Source organism: Cupressus sempervirens, chromosome 7 (assembly GCF_028749045.1).
Source record: "Cupressus sempervirens isolate cs-2001-9-10 chromosome 7, ASM2874904v1, whole genome shotgun sequence".
Classification (NCBI taxonomy): Eukaryota; Viridiplantae; Streptophyta; class Pinopsida; order Cupressales; family Cupressaceae; genus Cupressus; species Cupressus sempervirens.
This window is the reverse complement of record NC_143124.1, coordinates 149190501-149199914: the sequence shown is the minus strand read 5'-3', so window position 1 is coordinate 149199914 and position 9414 is coordinate 149190501.

Below are 9414 nucleotides of genomic sequence, written 5' to 3'. Positions count from 1 at the left end.
TTGGATGAATTATTGGTAAGAAAGATCTCATGAGACAAGTCCACTGCTATCAATGGAAAATTGAGATTCATGCTTAGGGGTATGGCTAAGGCCCTTGAGGTTTGATGATGCCATTATGGTAGGGAGGAAATGAGAATAGTTGTATTGAGTTGGTTATTTTATGTTTAGAGAGATTATCTTATGGTTCTTCATTCCTTATTACTGCGATGTTGCTTACATTCATATTTTGCTTATGTTGCTATGGTTTAGATGGATGAATGCATTTGCTTCTTCATTTTCATATTTTAGGATTTTTTGATCTTCTTTTATGCATTCGAGTGATTACTTCTCCACTCTAGTGGTTCTAGTACTCCCCTATGCGCAGGCTAACCTTATTTTGCCTCTTAGTTGGCCAATTGGTCTTATGTTCTAAATTTGGGTGACAATTTTTCAACATGGTGTGACATCGGTAAAGCATCACCTATTAGTAGTCAAATGTATCATTTGATACTAGTAAAGTATCTTATGGGTACTATATGAAGTATCATATGATACTAGTGAAGTATCATATGGGTAGTATATGAACTATTGTATGATACTAGTAAAGTAACACATGAAATCTTGAGGAATATCTCCTTGGACAAACAATAGGTAATTTTTGACTTGACCAATGTATTCTATAAGGTGCTTTGTATACCCTTCTTGGAGTTCTTTCTTCCTATAAAGTTGGCTTTATCTTCTTCCTTTAGTCTTAATCCTTCTTCTTTCTTTTATCTATGTGTGTGTGTGTGTGTGACGATTCATTTGAGATAGGTTCCAAACTTCTACGAGTTAAGATAAAGATTCTAGAAAATTTTAGGGCTTGAGGATTTCAGACTTTTAAAAATTTTAGGATCAGCATGGTATCTGGGAGATGACTGGTTGTAAACTCAATTCTTCATCTTGTTTATGACTATTTCTGAGTCTCTTATTAATATTCTAGATTATGTTTAGGCTAGTTGGAAATGGACATGTATTCTTAACCATGCTAGCTAGGAACTTCTACTTTGGATTTTTTCAAAATGTCTATATGTGCATTCTCATAATTTATTCTTTGATTCTAAGTGGAAAGTAGTGATTCTTGGGGGATCTTTGGTGTTGGTTTATGTTAGTCTTGCATTGATATCTAGTTTAAGTTGTTGTTGTTGTCATAACTTACCTTAAAAAAAATATATTAGCCTTTATTGTCACAAAGTTGGAGATTGTACACATAGATTCGAGTTGTTCTACAAAGACAAGAGCATTATATGGTGAAATATTTTACCTTACAAACTGACACATAAGACAATCTTAATTCCTCCACAAGTCTTAATTCCTATAACAATCTATGATATTCTACCAAAATAACTTCTTATAGATTTATCTTCCATTAGCTTAGCATCTTGAAACTAGCATATCCAATTTCTTAATCTAACCTTCTGAGCATGTTTATCGCCTTCAAATGTACTTTCCAAATTTCATGAGAAAGTCTTAATGATTTTACTTGACCAAATTAAGTTTTAGGAGGTGCTGATAATAGTGCTTTTTTAGCAACCATATTGTACATGAATGTGTCTTTTTGAGTTTTATCACAATCGTCAAGCATGTCTTCTTCAATTCCATCCTTTTTCTTTAGTAATCAAGAAATACGTTGGACCCATGCATAGAAAATGTGTCTACATAGTTTCTTTCTAGCTGTCATTGTTAACTTCGTCAAACTTCAAAATTTCTTTCTTGAAGTACGCCATAGATATCCTTAAATTGTTAAGCATTTCCTTCAAGGACCTGATCCTCTGATACCAATTGTTAGAAAGTAAATTCCACCAAAATAACTGAGAGGGCAAGTGGGGGGTGCATTAGTTATGCAACTAAAAAAACTCTCAATATATTCTTTAATTTTGAAACATGTAATAATAGATGAAAAAATTGTAGAATGATAACCGTACACAATAAAACTAGATATGTTAACTAGGGAAACCATTGATCAAAGGGAAAACTCTGGTGATAATGGTACCTACAAGATTGATGTACTAATATTAAAATTCCTTATGAAAGGATGGACCTTGTTAGGCATCAATAAAATGCATTCAATACATATGAGTCCCTATTAGGAGACTTTGAATTCTTGTTAGGAGATTCCAACCATGTTAGGAGTTGTGTCAACCCTATTAGAAGTTTAAAGGAAGATAGAGGGGCCCACTATCCAAATAGATTCAGTACTATCATCACTAAATAATACAAGTGTACATCAACATCTATCCAAAAATAACTAATCTTTCCAAATGAAGTTTCTTATAAGCTCACCATGCCTCAACCACATCAATCTCTTCTTTGATCCAAAAGATATTTGCATTCAAGCTCACACAATACATCAAATAAATATGACCACATATCACACTAATGATCTCACTAATGATTGCAACCAAGAAAAACATATTTCCTTTATACCAAGTCCTGGGAAAAATTTATTGAGTCAGCCTTGAGGCTTTCCTAATTTACAATAATAATATAGAACCAACTTAAGATAGTACAATATATGTTACATTATAATATTAAATTTTTCCACAATTACAAGCAATCTCTTGGCTCACAATCTTCATAACTTTCAACATGATGAACATTTGAACATGCATGATTAACCGAATCATCTTCAACATGTCTTCAACCTCTTTTCGATCTCACTGAAATAGATTCCATTTTTGTTAGGAGATAGAATCCTAACATCATTACCCACTTTCTAGAAGTGATGTCTAAAAGCTTCCATCACCAAGTCCTTCATTACTCTATCTAGTCTTCATATTTCCATATGTTCTCTTAACTATAGCATCTAGACATAACCTAGAACAAATACAACATATGCATAAGCTTATATTCAATCCTTGAACTACACAAAACCAAACTCTATGTGTTATACTACAAGTCATCATAGAATAACTAGTATGTTGACATCAATTACAAACTCTATCATGAATGCAACATAGAATAACTGAATCATGTCACCAAAATCGCTAGGATACTCCCTCATGGGAATACTATCAGTATTCTTACTAACAATATTTGTATTCATTTAAAGTATATTTTTATGGTTTTCATGGTTTTATAGAGTCTTGAGGTCATTTGTATTAAATTTTTTTTATAAAAAGTGTCAATAGATAATAAATGTTGTCATAAGAAGTGCACAATATGAAAAGTAGATGTAAAGAGGAAGGTGAAGTCATAGGGCATATATTATAGGTTATAGAAGTTGGAAAAACTTTAAATATGTTATATTGGACGTGCTTTACATTTTTATCAAGATTTGAATGGTTGGAGAAGTTTTGAGGGGAATAGAAATGAAAATAAGTTTTATTGTGTAAGTTTTATGTTAATTTTTTGTGTAATGTTTCTTGAAACTTGATTGTTGTTTCTATAGTTAAAAATTCATATAAAGGGATACAAACCTAAAACTTATAGTTTTGGAAAGGAATTTGAGTCATCTATATTTTTGGTTTTTATTTGGCTAAATTGCATTGTGATTTGAAAAGAATATGACAATTTTAGTGCAAATTGGTTTAAAACTGATTTCCATAATAAAAGTTTTGGAAAAAGTTTGATAACTTTTTATGTACTCATTAGAACTTTTGATAAACATGTTTTACTCATATATATACTATCTCATTAAAGGAATTAGTTATATCTATTCATTTTTAAAATTTATTATTGAATCTTTGAATAATTTAGATGTTGTTCTAGCTTATAAATTTTCCTTAATTAATGTGTAAGAGCCCATTGTTGAAAATTCTTCAGTGCTTAATCCCCAGGAGGTTTACAAAAGTGTAGCTCTGCATCATGTATGGTTGTTTTTTAGTCTAGATATATATTCTTATTGTATTGGCTACAATCAGGATGGCCTTACAACCTAACATGTATGAAGTTTGATGAATAAAATATATCAATCTATTGTCCCATCTCTCTCTTCCTTGTGTTGTTGTTGTTTCATCAAGGTAGATTGGTTTTCAGATGAGCCTCTTTCCCTAATCATCAACTCACCTTACATCACTTTTTTTACTTTTTCTCTTTTTATGGAGATTTCTCTCGTGGCTCCTATTTGTCAAGCATGAATGCTTGATGTTCATGTATAGGGGAGTTTTTTAGGATGTGAGAGAGATGATTGGTTTCTTATGTGTTGCATTCATGACTAAATTTTTCATTGATGTAAAAATATTAGTTTGTTAGACAATTCAGTCAGATTTGTAGAGGAAGATTCATTCACCAAGTTTTGTAGTTAGAAAGTTATGTTCTACAAACTTAGAGGAGAATTAAAGAACCTATTTTGATGATGTAGAGACATCTAAGGTTTGTAAATATTTTGGAATTTTTGGTGGAAGACTGAAGGTGATCAACCATCCTTGTGGTATTTCTTAGTTGGAGGCTTGATCAAATGGGCTCAATGAAGAATTTTGGTATTGAGTTGAAGTGTGTTGTACACAATTGAGGAAGTGTATCTTAGTCATTATTTGGGTAGTTCTTAGTTGTAATGTTGACTGAGGAGCTCAACCATTGAAGGAGCTTAGTCATAGAAGACACTCAATTGTTAAAGGATCTTAACAAAGCTTATGTTGTTTGACATACACTATATTGGCTTAGCTTTGGTTGGATAGCTCAATGATGCTTGTGGGAGCTTGGGCATCATTCTGGCTTGAGAATGCCTAGATTTCTCAGTGGTTTTGCTGGCACTTAGTCACGTTGCACACCAAATAGTGTTCTTGAGGATTGGATTGGCCAACTTGGTATATTTAATATGCATGGAGTATGATTTTGATGTGTGGACCTATTTTAGTGTTGTTTATTTATCCTATGTGTATCTAATAATTGATGTAAGCCAACTTGTGGCATATTGGTTTATTTGGGTTCTATATGATTCTATTTACAATAGGTTGATTTTAGGTTGTGCAAGTATTTAAGGAGGTCTTGGGTAGAGTTTTATGCATTTAGTCAGAGGGAGTTGGAGTAGAGATTTGAGTTTAGAATCTAGAGTTGCAAATTTGTAAGAAGAACTAGTAGTTGTGGCTTGGAAGAGAAGGATATCTCTTGGTTTCTTGCAAGCACAAGTTTAGATCTTGTTGTAGGTTTCCACCAGATTGCTATTGTGTTATAGATATGGACTACATAGGGTTGAGTTGGATCTTAAGGGATCTTGAAAAACTATTATTTTCTTTGTAATTATTCATAATCAAGAAGGCCTTACAACTTGACACATTACATGTAATCAATTATTTTATGAATAAAGAGATGTGTTTTGGTATCATATCTAGTATCTTGTATTGTGTTTTTTCTATGTGGTTAATTATTGGAGGTGATTCTCCTACCTTTTACTACATCAATTGGTATTAGAGAGAAGGTTTAATTTGGTTGGAGATTATTAGGAGCTTGGTTCCTGAGCATGTAGATAGATTACCAAATGTGAGGTAGTTTGCACCATGACTTTGAGTTGTGTGAAGATAAATCTAGTTGATCTTGTGGATGTATTGCTTTGGGTTTAAAAATATCTTGGAAGATTCCTCCAAGAATATTGGACCTTAGGGTGATTACAAATCTTTGTGATGTGGAGGAGATGAAGATGAATGAGATGCTTGGTTTGTTGGAAGTTGGTTTAGCCAATCAAATGAAGGAAGTAGTGGCTAAGTTTTGTAGAGGTCACCATAGTTGGATTCTACCAATCTGGAAGCAAGTTATCTAGATGATTAGAAGACTTGTTTGAGAGAGAAGAGGGCATGAAAAGGTTGAGGAAAATGTTGGTTTTGTTGACCAATTTTTGGAGTTTGATGTGAAACTTACAGAGCAACTTGTGGTTGTTTCTAAAGAGGTTCCTAACCTTCCTGATGTTGGGATGGTGATTGGTTTTTATGATTAGTTGCTTTTGTTTGACATGAAAATTGTAGAGCACTTGGTTGTGGATAATCAGGTCATTGTGGGTGATGATTTATATATTGCAAATTATCTTTTCATGAGCAATGAGATTACTAGTGTTGTGAGTTTGGCTTGTGTTGATGAGGCCATGTATATTTTTTTTGGTATTGATTTGGTTTTGGATCTACCTTTTGTTGCTACAAATATGGATTTTGATGCTCTTGTCACTGAGATGGATTGTGGTGATAAGTTACACGCTGATTGGTTAGTGGTGATACATACAATTATGGTGTTTGGATGAATACTGCAAGTGTGGGTGATTTATATAATTGTTTCTTTTATCTATAATGGATTGGAAGCTTGTGGTGAAGATGAAGTGGAAGTTTGGTTTCCATAAAGGAACAAAGTGTGGGACATAGTTTGATTTGTACCTTAGGAGTCTAATGTAGGGGCATCTAAAGTTCTTGAAGATTTTTGCATTTTTGGTGGAATATTGGAGGTGCTTAGCCATCCCTATGGTATTTCTTGGTTAGAGGCTTGATAGAATGAGATAGATGGAGAAGATTGGTGTTTGGTTGAAGTGTGTTACTCAATTAAGGAAGTGTTTCTTGGTCCTTATTTGGGTAGTTCCTACTTGTAGTGTTGATTGAGGATCTTGTTCATTAAGGAGATCGGTCATAGAAGGAACTTAGTTACTAAAAGAACTCGACAAAGCTTATGTTGTTTAACATGCAATGTGTTGTCTTGGCATTGGTTGTCTTGATTGTTGGTGCTTATGGGATATTGATTGTCATTTTGGCTCAATGATACCTTGATTTCTTAGTGGTTTTACCAACACTCAGACATGAGGTGCACTAGATGGTGTTCTTGTGGATTGGATCAACTGACTTGGTGCATTTAATGCAGATGGAGTATGATCATGATGTGGACCAATTGTAGGGATGTGTGTAGACTATTTGGGTCTTGTTTATTTATCCTATGTGTATTTAATAATTGATGTAAGATGACTTGTGACATATTGTTTTATTTGGGTTCTAGATGATTCTATTTGCAATAGGCTACCTTGTGGCCATGTAAGTATTTAAGGATGTTTTGGGTAGAGCTATAGGCATTTAGTAGGAGGGAGCTAGAGTAGAGATTCAAGTTTAGAATCTAGAGTTGCAAATTAGTAAGTAGATCTAGTAGCTACGGCTTGAAAGACAAGGAAATTTCTTGGTGGCTTGTGAGCATAATTTTAGATCTTGTTGTAGGTTTCTACCAAACTGTTGTTGTGTTATAGATCTAGACTAGCTAGGTTTGGGTAGGATCTTGTATAATTTTTACTGTTATGTAATTGGTTATAACTGGGAAGACGTTATAACCCAACACATTTCATGTAGTCAGTTGTTTTATGAATACATAGTTATGTTTTGGTATTAGATCTGGTATCTTATGTTGTATTTTTGTTGAGTGGTTAATTTCTCAGGGCTAGGACATCTCCTTTGGGGATTCTCTTGCCTTGCACTACATCATTTGATGTTGTGTCTATGTTGACAGAAAGATATATGTATGTTTGCATGGCTTACATAAGTTTTTGTGGAGACAATTCTTAAAGTAAGGTATGGTAAGTGAGTAATGGTAATTGCACTACATCTTTTTGGTGAGGCTTAAGATCATTCAACATGCTTAGATTATGGTAGAAGAATGGTAAGACACCTTATGAACTTTGGTTTGGATATACACCTACTATGAAGTAATTTAGAATCTTTGGAATTAAATATTGCATTAAAAGATATGATGATATTGAAAAGTTTGATTCTAGAAGTGATGAAGGTAAGATTTTAGGATAGCCATTGAAAATTAGAGCATACAGATTTTTTATTCATAGATCCAAGACTATTGTTGAACATGCTATTGTGAGAGTTGATGAAAATATTATAGTTTAGGAAAAGATACTTGACTATGATTCTAATGGAGAGAATAGTCAAAAGACTAACAAAAAAAATATTGAGAAATAATTGTTTTATGGAATAGATAGTAATTTGTAGATTAAATTACAAGGAGAAACATAGAGAGACAAACCTATATTTGAGCCTCGAATAAAAATCAGAATTGAACAAATGACACCTACCAAAAATGTGGCAAATAATCACCTTGTTGAACAAATTGTTAGGATGAATGTTGATGATATTCCTATGGGAATGTATATTAGCATTTTTGGAGACATGTTTCATAGCTTATTTGTTGCATTCATGATAGTATTGTCATTGATGTCAACATACTTGTTATTCTATGAAGACTGATAGAGTTATAAAGGAAGAAGTGTTTGGTGTAGTTTGAGGATTGAAGATCAACTTATGCACACTTGAGGATATGTTCTATAGTATGTCTATATGTTAAAGTTAAGAGTGAGTTGGTGTTTTAAAGATAAATAGGTCTAAATCAACACCAAGATTTATGATAAAAGTAGATTCCTAGGGGTTAGTTGTTTCCCATATTCAACAAGAGCTTATTCATATCTCGACCAACTTAACAAAGTACAAGGGCTTTCTACACTTTAGGCTTTGTAGGGCCAAGGAGAGTGCACCTATGGATTTTACCACTTATCTATTAATTTCTCTTATCCAATATTCATCCCTTATAGCAGAGAATGTCAAATATCTTCTTGGAATCATAATCAACTATTGATTTTACATCAGCCAACTATAAACTTAAACAAGTTATTAAAAAAAGTGAATGACCGACATGTAATTATTTGTTACAAAAATTTAGAAATTTGATTTGATTTGAAGTGTTAATTATGCAATCAAATGATTGTTTCAATTTGCATCTTAATCAATGACAAGTGCCTTATCCATTGTTATACAGAGTTGTACCAGTGAATCTTGATCTATTTAATTGACTTGCAATTTAATTTATTGGTTGTTAACCCTACATCCCATTCTTATAACATCTGTCCCATATATTATGAAACCCTATCAATTCATAGAAGCACTTAGTTAATTCCTTGAATTAAAAAAATAATAATGAGTTGACATACAAACTATCCTAGCTACATTAAATTGAAATGGACCTTTCTCACTCAACCTCAAAGTGACAAATATATGAAAATAGAGACAAAATTCAAAGATATAGATATTTAGAACTTCCATTTTAATTCATCTTCTTGAGAATAATACAATATCTAATATAAGACTCAAAATATAACATAGAATTTAATAAATTCGTCATTCAACACCCACTATATTATCATAGTACAAAATTGAAACAAAACATAAATTTAGATCCTCACTCCACATCTTGGAAATCCTTTTATAGGCAAGGATTACAACAAGCTTTAGATGGCAGGACACTTGTCAAAATTTTGATACAAAAACAAAACAAAAAGATATTTTAAAAAACTTTCTCTTTACAAACATTCTTTGTTCTTGGACAAAAAAGGGAAAGTAGTTCCAAAATTGGTAGGTGGTAACTTTTCTTTAGGTATCTCCAGGATGAGCATAGGTGCACTTTAACAACCTATCACTATCATTTCTTTTCCAATTTTCT